The 16726-nt window shown below is 46.2% G+C and overlaps 1 long non-coding RNA gene across 1 annotated transcript; it reads left to right on the forward strand.

The window, feature by feature from the left end:
- Nucleotides 1–12552: 12552 nt before the first annotated feature.
- On the forward strand, nt 12553–15325 carry LOC140614956 (uncharacterized). Its single transcript, XR_012015654.1, has 2 exons — nt 12553–13136; nt 14770–15325. It is a non-coding gene; the product is annotated as an uncharacterized lncRNA (long non-coding RNA).
- Nucleotides 15326–16726: the final 1401 nt, after the last annotated feature.

Consider the following 16726-nt stretch of genomic DNA (forward strand, 5'->3'; position numbering starts at 1 on the left):
ACCCACCGGATCTTCTCCACACTGGGGGGTTTGTGCATGCTCCCTCTCTGCTGTACTGGTGTTTCTCCTGCTCTCTCTGCCTGGCCAGTTCCTACCAACCCTCCAGCCTCACGAGTCTCAAAGTGTGGCCTCCAAACCGGCAATCTCAGTATCATCCAGGAATTTATTGGAAATGCAAAATCTTAGACACCCCCTCAGACCTACTGAATCAGAAACTCTGCTGGGAGGGTACCCAGAAATCTGTTGCTGTCTTTTTTTTTTTTTTAAGATTCTATTTATTTATTAATGAGAGACACAGAGAGAGGCAGTGACACCAGGCAGAGGGAGAAGCAGGCTCTATGCAGGGAGCCCAATGCGGGACTCGATCCCAGGACTCCAGGATCACACCCTGGACCAAAGGCAGATGCTCAACCACTGAGCCACCCAGGTGGCCCCAGAAATCTTTTTTTTAACAAACTCCAGGGGACTCTGATGCACATTGAAATTTGAGAAGCACTGTTCACAGCTTTATCTGTCAACTCCTCAGAGGAAACTTTCTTGACCCTAGCTCCCCAATCTGTATCATATCCTCACTGTTACTCTCTCATAGTAGTTATTTATGTATTACAAACTGCAAGTTATACAACTGCTTGTGTGCTTGTTTGTTTAAAAAATCTACCTTCCTCAGGGCACTGGGATGGCTCAGTCCATTAAGTGAGTAACTCTTGGTTTTGGCTGAGGTCCTAATCTCTGGTCTTGAGATCGAGGCTCACACTGGGCTCTGCACTCAGCAGGGAGTCTGCTTGAGATTCTCACCCTCCCCTGTCACCCCACTCTAAAATAATAAATAAATATTTTTAAAAATAAATAAATAAATAAATAAATCTTTAAAAAAAAATCTACCTTCCTCACCAGACTGAGTTCTGTGAAGGCAAAGACCATGTATACTCAAAGCCTTATCATGCCTGCCACAGAGTAGGTACTCAATCAATGCTGATTGGTCAGTTTTTCGTAGCCAACCTGGTGTGAGACCCCGGAGTTATTCATGCGTTCACTGTGTGAACTTTTGCTCGAGCCATAAAATACATAGCATGAAACACAGCCAAATCTCATTTATTCACCATCTAAAGACCACTTACGATTCCCTGTGTTTCAGACTTCCTTCCCTGTCTATTGCTGAGAAACCACATGTATAAATAGGGGGTAGGGACAGGGATGGGGATTCAGGCAATTAATTAATTATCAGTAACTTGGGTAAATAATTTAGTGAAGGAGGAGAGCAGAATTCTCAGCTATATTCTATTTTCAGATTCTCAGTGTGTTCTGATCATTCTTGCTTTTTACTCAGAACTACTCTGTAGCCCACACAGAAGGCTCACTGTCCCCATTAACCCAAGGACTCAATCTTCTTTCTCAGGCCTAATGTGTATAATATGGAATCAAGATTCACTTTCTACCTAGGCTTGGTTAGACAGATATTTGGAATTCAATTCCCCCCCAAAAATTTTTAATATAGATATTTCCTGATGGCCAATGGAACAGCTCTATGAGATCCCTCTTGACAAGAGTGTCATTCAATGCTTTCCTAGTTGAGTCTTCACCTTACACAGTAACACCCAGAGGATTGTGGGCAGCTGGCAGCTGGAAGCCACCATGAGTGTTGGAGGTTGGAAAAAGGGGCTATAGTCTTGTCCTGGGTAAGGTGTACTACGGACCGTATGCCATACCTCAATGTTCCCTCCCTAAACCCCAAGACAAAACCCAGTTCACATGAACCTTCAAGGCAGACTTGAGGCAGAGACAGTCCTGGCAGAGGCAGTCCCACCTGACCCAGCTCTACCTTGGACAGCATGGCAAGGATCAGGCCAGCCACATTTCTGTGTTCCTCAGCTCTGCTCTTCCAACACTGGTTCACAAAGACAATTCTTCTCTCCACACTGTGCTGCTGAGTCAAGGGGCTCACTTGTCTCTTCACCTCAATCTTAATCAGCACAATCATATCTGTTCAGTCAGCATATGGATTCTCAACCTTTGCATCTGTCACAAAGAACACTCAGAGGGTGGAATCACTTGTCTGGGCTAAGACTTCCAAGCAGGCCTTCTGTGGGGTTCTCTGATCTCCAGTCCACGGAGGAAGTCTCTATGTGTTAAATGCGGCAGACATGCTTTGTTTTCCTTATCTCATTCAACCCTCATGTTAACTCTCTGTGACACACTCAGTACCTCCCTTTTACAGATGTGGTAACAGAGGCCTAGAAATCCTAAGTACCTTTCCAAGATCAAGAGCTAATAAGGAATCATTTGCACCCTGGACCATCTGTCAACAACTTTCATGCACTTGTCCCAAACAACCTTATACTGAGCCTTGGGAAAGGGACTTCTAAGTGACACCAGCATCCCAGTATAAAACCTAGAGTGTGTCCAGTTATGCCTTGAGCCTGTGGAGTCCACTTGGTGTTACCTTGCCACCAAACTTGGATTTCCTGCAGCTTTGTATTACTGCTGTGTTTTCTGACTGATGGAAATGGCCCATGCCTAGTTCACACCTCCTCTGCCCTTGGACCTCACCTCCACCCCTACACTTGATATAATCACCCATGCCAAGGGGAAGCATGTGACCTGGGCTGATAAGACGTACATAGGCTTCCGGCACTCGTCTAAAGTGGGCTGTTGCAAATGGAATGGGGAAGGCCTGGCCCCAGCTGCTGCACGTGAAGACAGCCCCTTCCTCCTCAAGCAATTCTCACACAGGTAGGCCAGTTAGGGGTGAGATCCCAAGGCAGCTTAGAAGATGTTCTGCTTTCCCACGCTGTGTTTCTACACAAAAGCTTACTCTGGGCCAGTTTTACCTAAACTGACTGAGAAAATTTGCAGAAAGCAAAACCAGGTCAAGCATAGGAACTACCGTAGATTCAATAAAACACAGATCACAGATCTGCTTTCGTTGGTGCTATGGGAGACTCTCGTTTCAAAAACAAAACAAACAAGACATCCGCAATGTAGTCAAGTCCCACTAACACCCATTTCTAAATATCCTGGAAGATTTCGGGTGACAGGAGCTGGCGCTGTGCCACCTCTCAGGGCATGGCTGTCCTGCTTCTCAGTTTTCACATCCTTGGACTCTGTTGGTTTACTAACTCAGAAGGCCTGAGGCCTCTCTTATCACACTTCGGCATCAGAATCCTGAATAGCAAACATCTTCTGAACCGAGTACAAGGAAGTTGAGATTACTCTGGGGTCAGAGGTTGAAAAATATGGTTGAAAAGCTGGCGACAGGAGGCCCTGCTAAAACAGTGGCCGATTGCAGGGACCCAGGCAGGGCTTCCCTTCAGGGCAGGAGGGGCCCTCAGATGCGAGGCTCTACGTCTGGATCTGAGGCCCTGGGAAGTCACGGAGGGAGGCCGCTCGTAGGGCCGAGGCCCCGAGTCCGCAGCTGAGCAAGGAGCAGGGAAGCCCGCCGGGCCCGCCTGGCACCCTTGGCCCATCTGACGGTCACAGACTCGGAGGAGGGCCCGGCGACCGGGGGGGTGCGGGAGGCGCTGAATCCTGCAGGATCCCGAGCTTCCAACCTGAAGTGTTTTCCAGGCTCAGGCACAAAATCATTTGTCATCACTCGGGTCCTAACAGAGAAAAAAATACAATGGAAAATTAGATCCTGTGTCACAATGTCATGGGTATAAATAAAATGAAAGGCAAGCTTGACGTCAGTAATAAGGATTCTCACATTCCACTTCACTTCCTCATCACCAAATATGCAGCTCAATTTACCCCCTTGGGTGGTGGAAACCGGTTAGTGTAAACAGGTGGGGGCTCTGACATCGTGGGGACTGTGTTCCTTTCTCCCTCAAAATTCCCCAGGAGCCCTGGGCAAACAGTCCCAAGGGGGGCCTCACTCCCTGTGCTGGGTGTCCCCTGGGTACGCAGGGACATTCTTAGCAGATGTCACAAATCTTTTCTCTCATTCCTCTGCTTCTCCAGTCTGTATTCTTGTGCTCAAACTTCCATTCTTGGGGACAGCCAGTTGTCACTTCACCAGCTTTCCTGAGCTTGGCTGAAGGGACGTTGCTCTGCCTGGAGAAGAGAAAGGAGAACGAAGGAAGAGGGAGCTGAGTACTCCTTTGCACAGGCTCACAGCGGCCTAGATGGTGGCTTCAGCCTGGGGAATATTGACTCATAATGATTCATATGCTAAACACTCTCTGGGGACCCCCTGGGTGGCTCAGCGGTTGAGGGTCTGCCTTCGGCCCAAGGTGTAATCCTGGAGTCCCAGATTGGGATCGAGTCCCAGGACAGGCTCCCTGCAGGGAGCCTGCTTCTCCCTCTGCCTGTGTCTCTACCTCTCTCTGTCTCACAAATAAATAAATACAATCTTTAAAAAAAAAATAGACACTCTCTGGAATATGATGCCCTAAAGGAACCTCATGGTAGATAATTTTGTAACACAAAATTACTCCCTCCACCCCCACCCCTAAGTTCTATTCCTATATTAGGAGGAATAGCTAGATTACCTAAACTCTACAAGGTTCTTCTCAGAGCATTAAGCAGCCCTGTACTCCAAAGCCAAAAATAGACCTGGCCTGGTACACAATCTAACACACCTTTGTCATCAAAAGTCAGCTCACTTCAAAGCACGCGGAGGAACACTGACAGGCAGTGCCCCGTATGATTAAACCAGGGGTTGTCAATACAACACAGGGATTGATTGGTGTCTGGCATTATCCGGTTCCATGTCCCCTCAAGGGGGATCACTGGACCTCAGATAGTCGTGGAGCCTCTTCTCAGTCTACTCGGTAACCCCTCAGATGGTGGTAACCCATCGTTCTGAATCCAGCACATTCAACAAGCAGGTTCTGGGGCCGTTCTGGGGCCTTCCCGGGGCTGGGGGCCTTCCGGGAGCTGGGGGCCTTCCTGGGACTGGGGGAGCTGTGAGCATGACCCAACCCCACCCTCCCATCTCCGCTCTGACCTGGGGCGGGGGCAGCAGTGGCCTGCAGAGGGCCTTTGGATTTGAGTTTACATATCCGTTCTGGTGCTTCCTGGCTGTTTTGAGTGCCTACCTCAGAGGTTCCCAAGTGCCATGTGAGGTAAGGGATGGAAGGTGCTGCTTGCTCCCCTCTCCCAACTCTCCCACTCACCAGCACTGAATCTGCTGCCTAGAAAGAAAATAAGAAATAGTGAAAGGGACCATAAGGGCAGGGGGGGAACTAAGTGGGAAAAATAAGAGAGGGACTCAAAACATGAGAGACTCCTGACTCTGGAAAACAAACAGGGATTGCAGAGGGGGAGGGGGCTGGGGAGAACGGCGGGGGCGGGGGGAGGGGGGGACTGGGTGACAGGCACTGAGGGGGCACTTGACGGGATGAGCACTGGGTGTTATATACTATATGTTGGCAAATTGAATTTAAATTAAAAAAATTAGTGTTGCATATATGCACAAGGTAGTACTCATTTCCTCATTCTAGCCTGCACACAGGTGAGCACGTGTACACGCACGCGTGCACACACACACACACCCTTAACCTGGCTTTCCAAGTCACAGATTACAATGATATTTTTAGAGCTCGATTTCTACTCTGCTGCCGCTCAAGAAGTAGATTGGATTGATAATGGACTGAAAAGGCATTTGGTCATTTTCCTCTCCATGTGTACTCAGCAGGGCAGAATTTGGTATCACCTAGGCCTCTAGCGCTTCTCATTTAGTGTGTCATTATGGCTGCTGGGGACAGATCTGTGGCCTGAATTCTGGGAGACCTATTTTATAAGATGTGTTTCTGAGACCACAGAAGATTTTTTTCCCCTTTACCATAAGAATCTTATGAGGAAATGTCCTTCAAAATTTGTGCAAGAACTGGCCCAGGGCAGAACACTTTGCACACTGAAGTGCAAAGAGTTAGTTTTTTCCCACTATCTTTCCTGCTTTCTGTCACCAACCTAAGCATTCAGTATCCACATACCACACCTGGCTTCTAGAACCTTCTATGATAGTCTCTGTCCATTTTGACACCACCCAAGCTGTCCTCTTCCTTCCATCTCAAAACTCACCCTTCCTATAAACCTTCCCTCCCAGACATGCTCACTGCTAAATAGATATGGGTTAGCCATGGTGTGGGATGAAAATTCTATGCCAGCAGGTAATGGTTTTAGAAGGTTTTTTTTTTTTTTTTTTTAATTTTTGTTATCGTGATGGTTAAAGGAACCTAGGTGTTTGTCTTAGACCCATTTTAGGGCTTCTCCCATGCCAGGGTAGGTGATAAAGCAGGAGGCAGGAGCCTTGTATTCCCCTTAAAGATGTGATATTCCTCTAACATACTGAGTGTTTTGTTCTTTTTGGACCCAATACCCAAAACCAGCTTGTATTGGACTCAGGAGAGCAGAGTGTCAAAGTTTTAGGAATTTTGCCAGATGGTTGTTGAAACACTGCCATGATTAAAAATGAAATTATATAATTTATTACATTTAATTGTATAAATTAAATAAATAATATTAAAAATTAAATAATTAAATTAATTATATTAAAAATAAAGGTAATAAATACTTAAACCTCATCACTTCCTAATTATTTCATTTTGCATACCCTCACCTATGCCCTTGAAGCTATTTATGCCTAGTAGATCTCTATGTGGGGATATCGCATGTGGGGGGTCATGTCCTCCCAACTCCATGTTCAATGACATCACACTGGTAGCTAGGATTCAGCCCTGGTGGGTAGTATTTACACCGGAGAATTCAGCAAACACAACAGATCAGGGCTTCATTGATTGCCCTTTCCCTGCCAAACCAGAGGTTGAGCACTTACCATCAGCATACGGCTAGTTTGCCTCCCACTGGGCTCAGGAGCCAGGCCTCCAGTCAGCTAGGACTGCTGACATCCGACTTCATGGATGCGGGAGGACAGCTGCAGAACCTCCCCGAAGCTCTGCCCATGCCTTCCCAAAGCCATTTTCCCTAGATAACTTCTGACATTTTCAAGTCATTCTTGCTGTGTCCCCACCACCACCACAGAGACTCACGTGCCGCCCACTGGGGGCTCTCTCGCTTCTCTGTCTGTCCCTCTCTCATAGCCAACACAATCTGTTTGTGGTGAATTCTGTTAACTCCGATACAATTCCAGGGAATTTGAGAGTCTATAGCCTGGGGCTTAGGGGTATCTGACGTATGAGAGGAGAGAAGCAGAAAATGGAATATTTGGGGAAAAAAGGTTACTGTGCATACAATCTCCTATCATTTGGCCCCACAGGTTGACTTCAGAACTGGGAGATGAGTGATTCTCCTCAGTTCTCCACTATGGATATTTTTTTTTTTTGACAGATGCATACTGGAACTGGAATTTTTATAAGTAAACCTATAGCTTTGACCTGTGATTCTCAAGATACTCAGCTTCCCCCCCCCCTCCCGCGCCGCCCGCCAGGGTGAATGGGGTCAAAAGTATTATCCTTAAAAGAATATAATGTCTTGCACTCTACAGAGCCCATCACATTGATTATTATATGAAGCTTTTAGAATAACATTGAGATGGTAGCAACACACACATTATTATTCTCATTATGAACAAAAGAGGCCCAAGAGACCTAACTTAGCATTGCCCACCTAGCTAGTTTGCGAAATGGCTGGGATTAGGTCCCACAGTGCCAAGTGGATTTGAAAATGCCATACCTTACAAAGATCAGAAACATAACATGCGATTATTTTAACCTGAAGTCAACCACGTTGACCCATGTGTTATTCTCTCTTCCTCCTCCAAGGACTCTCATGTCCGCTTTTCACCTGATTCCATGGCAATAAGCTATTTAGAGATTCATCTTGGCCATGCAAACCATTTATTTACTAGAAAGTGAGATTAGGGGTTGACCTTCAGTGTCCTTAACAGATGACACCAGAGTACAAAGAAGAAGACCACAAGGCCAGGGCACTGCAAGGCCACGCAATCAGGATGGGAAGCATGAAGTGGTAAAACTGCCCTACTTGTAAAGCAGAGTATAGGTTCTCAAGGGGTGAACCTACATACCATAAACATCTAAACAATTTTTGTGAAACTGTGGTTTATTAATTCCTGGCTAAAAGATTGAATGACATTAAGCCTTACTAATTTGCTGGCCAACTGGGCAGAGACTGTGTCCAGGGAAGGGAGAGAGGCCAGTTTTTGCAAAACAGCTGTTTACCCAGTCCTTGGGCCAGACCCAAAGAATGGGGAAAAGCAACTCCTTATTATATCCTTGTAAGTGAGAGGTTTTGTTTTACAAACTGTGACTGGAAAAAGTTGTACCAAACTGTTAATAGTGGTTTTTCAAGGAAAAATGAAGACTTTTTAAAAAATTCCCACTATCAACATACAGTTTTTAGCAGATAATCACCTTTTCTCAGTCTTCCTTATACTTTTATTTTTTTCCTTATACTTTTAAAAGCACAATATAACACCTTAAATTTATAAAGCAAGTTGGCCTTTGCAAGGCATTTTGGCCATTACTTCAATTGAGCCATATGAACATCCTGTATCAGAATTTTATCCTTAAAGAAACCAAACCAAAACCTCCCCAAAGACAAAAAAAAAAAAAAAAAAAAAAAAATTGTGTAGAGAGGGACTTCGCACTGAAGGTAGGGATTGCTATGCCAGCCATTGCTCCAAATCTCTCTCTTAAATTGCTGTGTTCCCTTAGGGGCCACAAAATTTTACTCCTAATCCTCAATCTTACCACAAAATTGAGTTCAGAAGATACTGTTTGGTCCTTCTCTTGATGTTTATTTACATGCCTGCCCCTGGGTAAAATCAATGACAAATGGCAGGACACCAGGGTGGCTCAATGGTTGAGTGTCTGCCTTTGGCTCAGAGCATGATCCTGGGGTCCTGGGATTGAGTCCCTCATCAGGCTCCTTGCAGGGAGCCTGCTTCTCCCTCTGCCTGTGTCTCTGCCTCTCTCTGTCTGTGGCTCATGAATAGATAAATAAAATCTTCAAAAAAAAAATGACAAATGTCTACTTTGAAAAGACAGAAATCATTTTAATGTAACTTTCCCATGAGTAAGAGTAACATTCCCTTTTTACCTGTCTTCTTAATTTGAAATCAAGTAGATTTAGTCTTTAGGTCTGGTTAAAGCAACTTTGGGAATCAATTCTTTGTGTAAATAAGAACTACTGTGACTGGCTGGGATGCTTGGGTGGCTCAGTTGGTTAAGCGTCTGCCTTCAGCTCAGGTCATTATCTCAGGTTCCTGGGATCAAGCCCTGAGTTGGGCTCCCTACTAAGAGGGGAGTCTGCTTTTCCCTCTCCCTCTGTGCTCTCTTCCTCTCCCTTTGTCCTCTCTCTCTCTCTCTCTAGTAAATACATAAAATCTTAAAAGAAAAAAAAAAGAAGTACTGTGCATTCACAGTAGTTAAAAATAATTATTTGGGGCCACCTGTGCACTTGAACCCTGGGCAAAGCAATTTACAAATTAGATCTATGTGATTTCAAAAAGTGGTTGATTTTCCTTCACTGGTAAAATCAAAGCCACTGCATTATTGGTTAGTGATGGGTTAGCTTCCAACTGGGCTAGTTCCAACAAACTCTAATAATCCTATTTTGATTTATTCTCACAAAGTAAACATGACTTCAATATTAAAATCAAGAATATTAAAAAAAATAAAAATAAAATCAAGAATATTCTCATAGGTGATAGATGTATTAATTATCTTCATCTTGGTGATCATTGCACAATATATATGTATATGAAATCATTACAGTGTACATTTTAAGTATAGGTAATTATATTTGTCAATTATTCCTCAATAAAACTGGGAGGAAAGAGGAGAAAAAAAGAATATTCTCACTAAACCCAAATATCAAGATGATTTGATAGAGAAAGGCGACTGCCGTGGAGAACATAATCAGATTTTATTATATCATTGAGGAAAAGAGAGAGAACGAGAAAAAGAAAGGGGAAAAGGGAATGAGAGGGGAAGGAAACAAAACAGAAAAAATATTACCACTAATAAAAGTGTTCAGCCATTCCCAGGGCTGGAAACAGAATGAAAGAACAGAAATGACTCACATGTCTTTATTTTAATATTTAATAAACATGGTATTTTAAATCAGGGGAGGATAGAATATCAATAAATGGTACTGAAATAATATTTTTTTAAAGAAAGAGAGTGAGCAGATGGGGAGGAGTAGAGGGAGAGGGAGAGAGAATCTGATGCAGCTCCCCGACCACCATGGAGCCCGACACAGGGCTGGATCTCATGACCCTGATATCATGATTTCAGCCAAAACCAAAAGTCAGATGTTTAACCGACTGAGCCACCCAGGGGCCCCATAATTTGCTAATATTTTTGAAAAATAATTCAGATAGAATAAAAATTCTCATTTTATTTTAATTTTAGATTAAAATTTTACTATTATGGAAAAGTCAGAAAAGTATAAATGAATAGTTGTCTAATGTTGGGGATAATAGCATCTTTCCAAGAATAACACCAAAGGCATCAGCATAAAGAAAAGACAGATACATCTGATTTCTTAAAATTTTTAAATTTTGCATATCAAAAGCATCCACGATAACAGTCCTTTGTCAGAAATATGTATTGAAAAATATTTTCTCAAAAAAAAATATTTTCTCATATCTATGAGTTGTCTTTTCATTTTCTTAATAATTTATTCTGAGAACACAACAGCATGGATGAATTTCAGAAATGTGTTTTGTGGAAAAAATATACATTGGATGGTTCCACTTATATGAAGTTCTAGAAGAGGAAAAATTTATCCAAAGTGATGGAAATTAGATCTATGTAAAATGGCACAAGGGAATTTTGGGGGGCAACAGAAATGTTCTATATCTTGATTGTGGTCATGGATACATGGGTATATACATTTATCAAAACTCATTAAATTAAAAAAAAACTCATTAAATTGCACACTTAAAGTAGATGCATTTTATTGTATATAAATTATATTACAATTACAGAAAAAAATCCATAGTAAATATCAAGGAAAATGACAAACTGAGAATATTCACAACATCTAAGACAAATAAATTTGTGAGGCCCTCATATACAAAGAACTCTAAAAGTCAATAAGGAAAAAATGAGCATCCCAAAAGAAAAACCACAAAAGGACCTAAAGGAGTAATTCATAAAAGAAAAAACATAAATGGACAGTGACTACGAAAAAGACTCCAACTCTTTGGAAATCAAACAAACATAAATTAGAAAAGGAATATATTATCTGTTAAATTGATTTTTTAAATAATATTAAGTACTTAGGTTTGTTAAGGGCTCAGAGAAAAAGACATTTTCAGAACCCGGGGGGGGGGGTCGTGGTGTGTAAATTGGTACAGTACTACTGGACGAAAAATTGTCCATATATAGCCAGAGTCGTTTTGCTTTACCGGGACGGGAGATGGAGGGACTATGGGGGCGCATACCTATTTTGCTTCTTCAAATCACCAGAGGGGCAAAGATCCTTAGGTTTATGCCTCTGTTACGTGCTTCTGTCTCAGGAATGAAAATATAACCTCAGTAATTGGGATAACCCAGAATGGGCGCTGTGTAGACCTCAAAATATTATCAACTGACACTCTCTGAGTGTGTAGCCTCTAAGGGAGCAGAGGCATCCAGTCTCCAAACCATAGATGGGGCGCGCTTCGCACCAGCGTGGGCGCTTACGGGGTCCCCCACAGTGGCTGGTGCCCCTGCGGCCCAGGGGAGAGGGCGTCCCTTTCTCCGCTGCGGGGGCTGTCTTCCCTGCCCTGGTCACGGCTGGCGACACGGGACAGAGGGAGAGGGGCTCCATCTAAAGCGAACACGCGGCACAGGAAGCGTCCGTCTGCACCTGGACGCGTGGACAGCGGAAGGGGCGCGCCGGGCACGGGGACCGCGTTAGGGGCGCGCTGGGCTGGGCTCGGGGGGGGGGGGGGTTGGGACCTGGGCACGGGGATGGCGGAAGGGGCGCGCCGGGCTTGGGGGGGCGGATCTGGGCACGGGGACGGTGCAAGGGGCGCGCTGGGCTCCGGGGGGGACCTGGGCACTGAGATGGCGGAAGGGGCGCGCCGGGCTTGGAGGGGACCTGGGCACGGGGACGGCGCAAGGGGCGCGCTGGGCTCCGGGGTGGTACCCGGGCACGGAGATGGCGTAAGGGGCGCGCCGGGCTTGGAGGGGACCTGGGCACAGGGACGGTGCAAGAGGCGCGCCGGGCTGGGGGGGCGGATCTGGGGATCTGGGCACGGGGATGGCGGAAGGGGTGCGCCGGGCTCTGGGGGGGACCTGGGCACGGGGATGACGCAAGGGGTGCGCGGGGCTGGGGGGTGGGACCTGGGCACAGGGACGGTGCAAGGGGCGCGCCGGGCTGGGCAGGGGGCGGGCGGGGCGCAGGTGCCCAGGCCGGAAGGCTAGGCCGGGGCCGCTCCCAGCTGCCGACCGCCTCTCGCGTCCTGAGCTCGGCACCGCACGTGGCGCCGGCCGCCACGGGACCTCCAGGCCGTTCCCGCGCTGTTCCGACGAATCCGGCGCGTCGCCCTAAACGGCGGGAACCTCCAGACACGCCCCCTTCCGGGAGCCTCCCCGCACGACCCCTCCTCTCGCCCCCGCCGTCGTGCGGCCGCACTCGTCTGGCTGGTGGCAGCCTCGCCGCGTCGCCGAGGGCGCGTGCGCGGCACCGGCTGCGCCCCCCAGCTGCGGGCCCTGCTCTCCGGCCCCCGCCGCGGCCCCCGCCTCCCGGCCCTGCGGCCTCCGCCTCCACCGAGTGAGGGCGGAAGCGGCGCCTGCCCCGCGGCTGCGAGCCCGACACCCCGAGGGCCCGGCGCCAGCGCCCAGCGGCGGGCGGTGCCGGGAGGGGAGGCGACGGCCGCTCCAGGGTGGCGCGAGCCCCGGCCGCACGGCACAGGCCAAGTGCCTTCGAGGCGCCGGGCGTTCAGGACGAGGCGCAAGAGAGGCCACACCCGAGGTCTTCAGGACACACGCGAACCTCCGGGACATTATGAATTCACCCCGCAAGCACAGACCCGGCACGACGGGTATTGCAGGAAAACAAGAACTTTCCTTCCTCGGCCCCAACTAAGAACGTAAGCCGTGTGCATCCGCGAAGCTGTTGCAGCTGCAGCCTCTGTGGCTTCTGGCCGGAGCCACTGTCAGAATGAACAAGGCCCAGGCCCGCCCTGCTCTCCTCCTTACCGATGTACTGGGCGGACGTAGGTGAGTTCTCTAACGTACCTGAAGACTTCATTCCCTTTCCGAAACCCTTACTGGCTCCCTGCTGCCAGAGCGGTCTGGCCCTCCTGGACCCCCACACTCAAGCTCCCCACACTTCCAAGGGTATTTCGGATTGTCTTCTCTGGCTATCTAGGAAATTCCTTCTCTCCCTTTAAGAACCAGCCTCAGTGTCAGGCCCCCTGGGAAGCCCTCCATATCCATCACAGCACCGCCAGAAATACAGAAACCATTTTCTCTATTCAAATAGAGTGAATTTAGGGACGCCTGGGTGGCTTAGTCGCTTAAGCGACTGCCTTGGGCTCAGGTCATGATTCTGGGGTCCTAGAATTGAGCTCTGCATTGTTGGGCTCCCTGCTCAGTGGGAAGCCTGCTTCTCCCTCTCCCTCTGCTCTCTCTTTCAGATAAATAAATAAAACCTGAAACAAAACAAAACAAAACTGAATTTAGTATAGGGGATTGATTTCCAGGTGATGGATTGCAGACCCAGGGGAAAGACTAAGCCACCAACCAGCAGACACTGTGGCAAGGCAGAGGTCAGCACCAGCAAGAAGCTGCTCCCACTCTTAGGCTGGAGATGCAAACAGATCCCAGGGTTTGTGATCACTCTGCAGAAGCTGACCCCAGTGGGCCTGTCCAGGAGGAGATGGAGTCATGGCAGAGACCTGGATGCTTTGCAGATTTTGAAGATAGCACTCCAGGCAGAGAAGGAAAGAGAGATACCCTGACTTTCCCTCCCACTCATTCTCCAGTCTGCCACCCTTGCCTCTCATTGGCTGAACCAGCCAGAAGCCAGCTGACACTGGTCTGCAGCCATTCCCCACTCCCAACCCCAAAATAGAGCAAAGCCAAGGAAGACTGAGGGATGGAGCTGTTCCCTTTGCTGACTCCCATAGGTAGATTGTCACTGTCTGTCCTCTGCTCCCTTAACTCTGATCCCATCTCTTTTATAGCCCTGATCTACTAAGCTGTGATTTTTGTGTTTATAAGTCTGTTTTCCTTAATAGATTGTGTAATTCCAAGGAGAAAGACAATGGCCTTATTCATCTTGGTATCCTCAGCTCCTGGTATAATACACGGTACCTAACAGACATTTTCTCTTTACTGGGTATCTGTTAAAAGGAAACTCCTGGAGTCACCACCAGCTAGCCCTCCTTTTCCATCTCCTTGCTTGATTTACCTGTCTTTACTGAACTTTCAGCCCTAAAGAATAAACAAGAAGGAGCTTGGGGTCCATTGAACTCTCTGGGTCTGCAATCCATAACCTTATATTTAAATACACCCAACAACAAATTACAATAATTATTTATACTCAGAGCATCATCAGCATATCAACCTACCTTCCCATAGCTACATGAAAATTATCCACGGAAATTCCCCTCAAATCTCAAGATATAATCCCTCCACCACCCAAGATGTTTCTAGGCCACCTCTCCCTGCTGTTAATCAGAGTGTGCTCAGGGTAAACAAACTAATTTTAAAATCAGCTTAAGCAAAACATAATTAGGAAGATAAATTAGCTGCCCCCCAAATTGCATAATGAATGCCCAAGGAGAAATTATTTTTATTATCTACCATTTTTATTATCTGTGTAATGTTTTCTCCTCCATCATTGTAGATGATACTCAGCTGACAGTGTCAAGAAATACCACAGAATTTAACTCCTGACCTTGATCATCTGCACAATGATTACCAAAGGAGAAAAATAAGCTGCTTTTGTTTTTGTTTTTCTTCTCTTGAATTTACACCACCAGCCCAGCTGTAGAGGAAAAGAAGCCTGTAATTATATTCAGACAATCAGGGTTCAATTCTTGGTTCTGACTTATTGCTGTACAATCACAGGCAAGTTGGGTCACCTCCAAAAAATCAGTTTCTTCACATGTAAAATAAAGGTGATGACAACGCCTACCTCAACAAGAGCCCACGCATGCTTCCTATCTGGTTCTAAGCACTTCATATGAACTAACTCCTTTCATCTTTGTCATAAATAATCTACTGTTATTTTTATTTTACACATAAGGAAACAGGCACAGGGATTAAGGAACCTCCTCAAAGGGTTGTTGTAGAAATTTAGTGTGATTTTATACATTGAAATCATTTAAGTAATTGCCTGAAACATTGTAGGTGCTCAATTGATTTTTTCTTTTACGAGCCCCCCACCACCACTCAACCCACCCCTCCACCAAAATAACTAGTGTTGATAGAAATTGGTTATTAAAGCTTCTTTGTTAAGGGACCTGGATCCTTCTCGTAGCTCTGTACTCACTGTGCCTCAGTTTCCCTCCATGTAAAATGAAATGTCAGACTATATCAGCAGCTGCCAATCAATGGCCTATGAGAGGAACCTGGCCTGCAGTTACATTTTGTTATCTTGCATAATATTTATATTTTTCAAAAGTAGCTTCTAACATTTAAAAATCAGTAAGTCTCTCTCTCTCTCTCTCACACACACACACACATACACACACAAACACACACATATTTCAGGCTTCTCTTGAAAAACTGACCCTTATGGCCACATGGGCTCTTATTCCCACAGGTCAACATTCATTCCCAGTGCCTGTGGCCATCCCCTTTTACAAAGGATATCTCTTTCCCAGTTTGCCGTAGTCCCCATTTCTCATAGCTTCTTGCAAACAGGAGTCTTTCCCCCTTCCATCACTAAGAGTCCGTGACAACATTTCCCAGAGGAAGCATCCACTGTAGGGCACCAGAGTTTTTCACTGCATGCTATGGTCCCAAAGGGTGACAATTCATCTCAGTTTAATTAGGACTTACCCCTTTTTTGGACTGAAAGTCCTGCATCCAAGAAACTCCTTCGTCCCAGGCAAACCAGGTAGGTCTTTCTACATCACACCACAAAACAATCCCACAGCGGCCACTCCCATCCCGGACACGAGGATGCCATACTGCACCCGCTTGCTCCTGAGTCTCCTTGGACCATCTGCAGGGCTAAAAGAGTATGCATTTACATACCTGCGCAGGGGCTGGGACAGGCTGAATTAGAGAGCCTAGACCTCGTTATATGTCTGGCTCTCCCGATGGGGCTCTCTATGACCTTACATAGGTCATGCAGTCTCTGGGCCTCTCGGCTCTGCCATTCATTCATTCATTCATTCATTCAACATATACTTTTCAAACGTCTTCCATATGCCAGGCACCATTCTAGGCACTGAGGACATACAGCAATGAATAAGCAAGAATAGGGTCCTTGTCCTTAGAAAACTCACATCTGTAAGAGGAAACAGATATTAAAACAAGTAAACGATATCTGATAAAATTTCAGGTGATTATAATGCCATAAAAAATACCACCAACTACACAAGAGAAGCAAAGGCCACAGGGGCCATCCCCAGTTTTGGTGGGTGCCAAGGAATATCAGAAATAAGTCAAAATTCCACCTCGACTCCTATTTTGAATAATACGTAATTCTTAACTCTGGGATCTTTTGGCGCAAGGGATATATGTAACAATTTAATTTTTCAATGATAAAATCTTTCTCAGTAAAAAACTGCTTTCTGTATGGCTACGATCCATATCCGTATCAAATCTGGGTCTCATACAGATATCAAGCC

The sequence above is a fragment of the Canis lupus genome, chromosome 2, assembly GCF_048164855.1.
Source record: "Canis lupus baileyi chromosome 2, mCanLup2.hap1, whole genome shotgun sequence".
Lineage (NCBI taxonomy): Eukaryota > Metazoa > Chordata > Mammalia > Carnivora > Canidae > Canis > Canis lupus.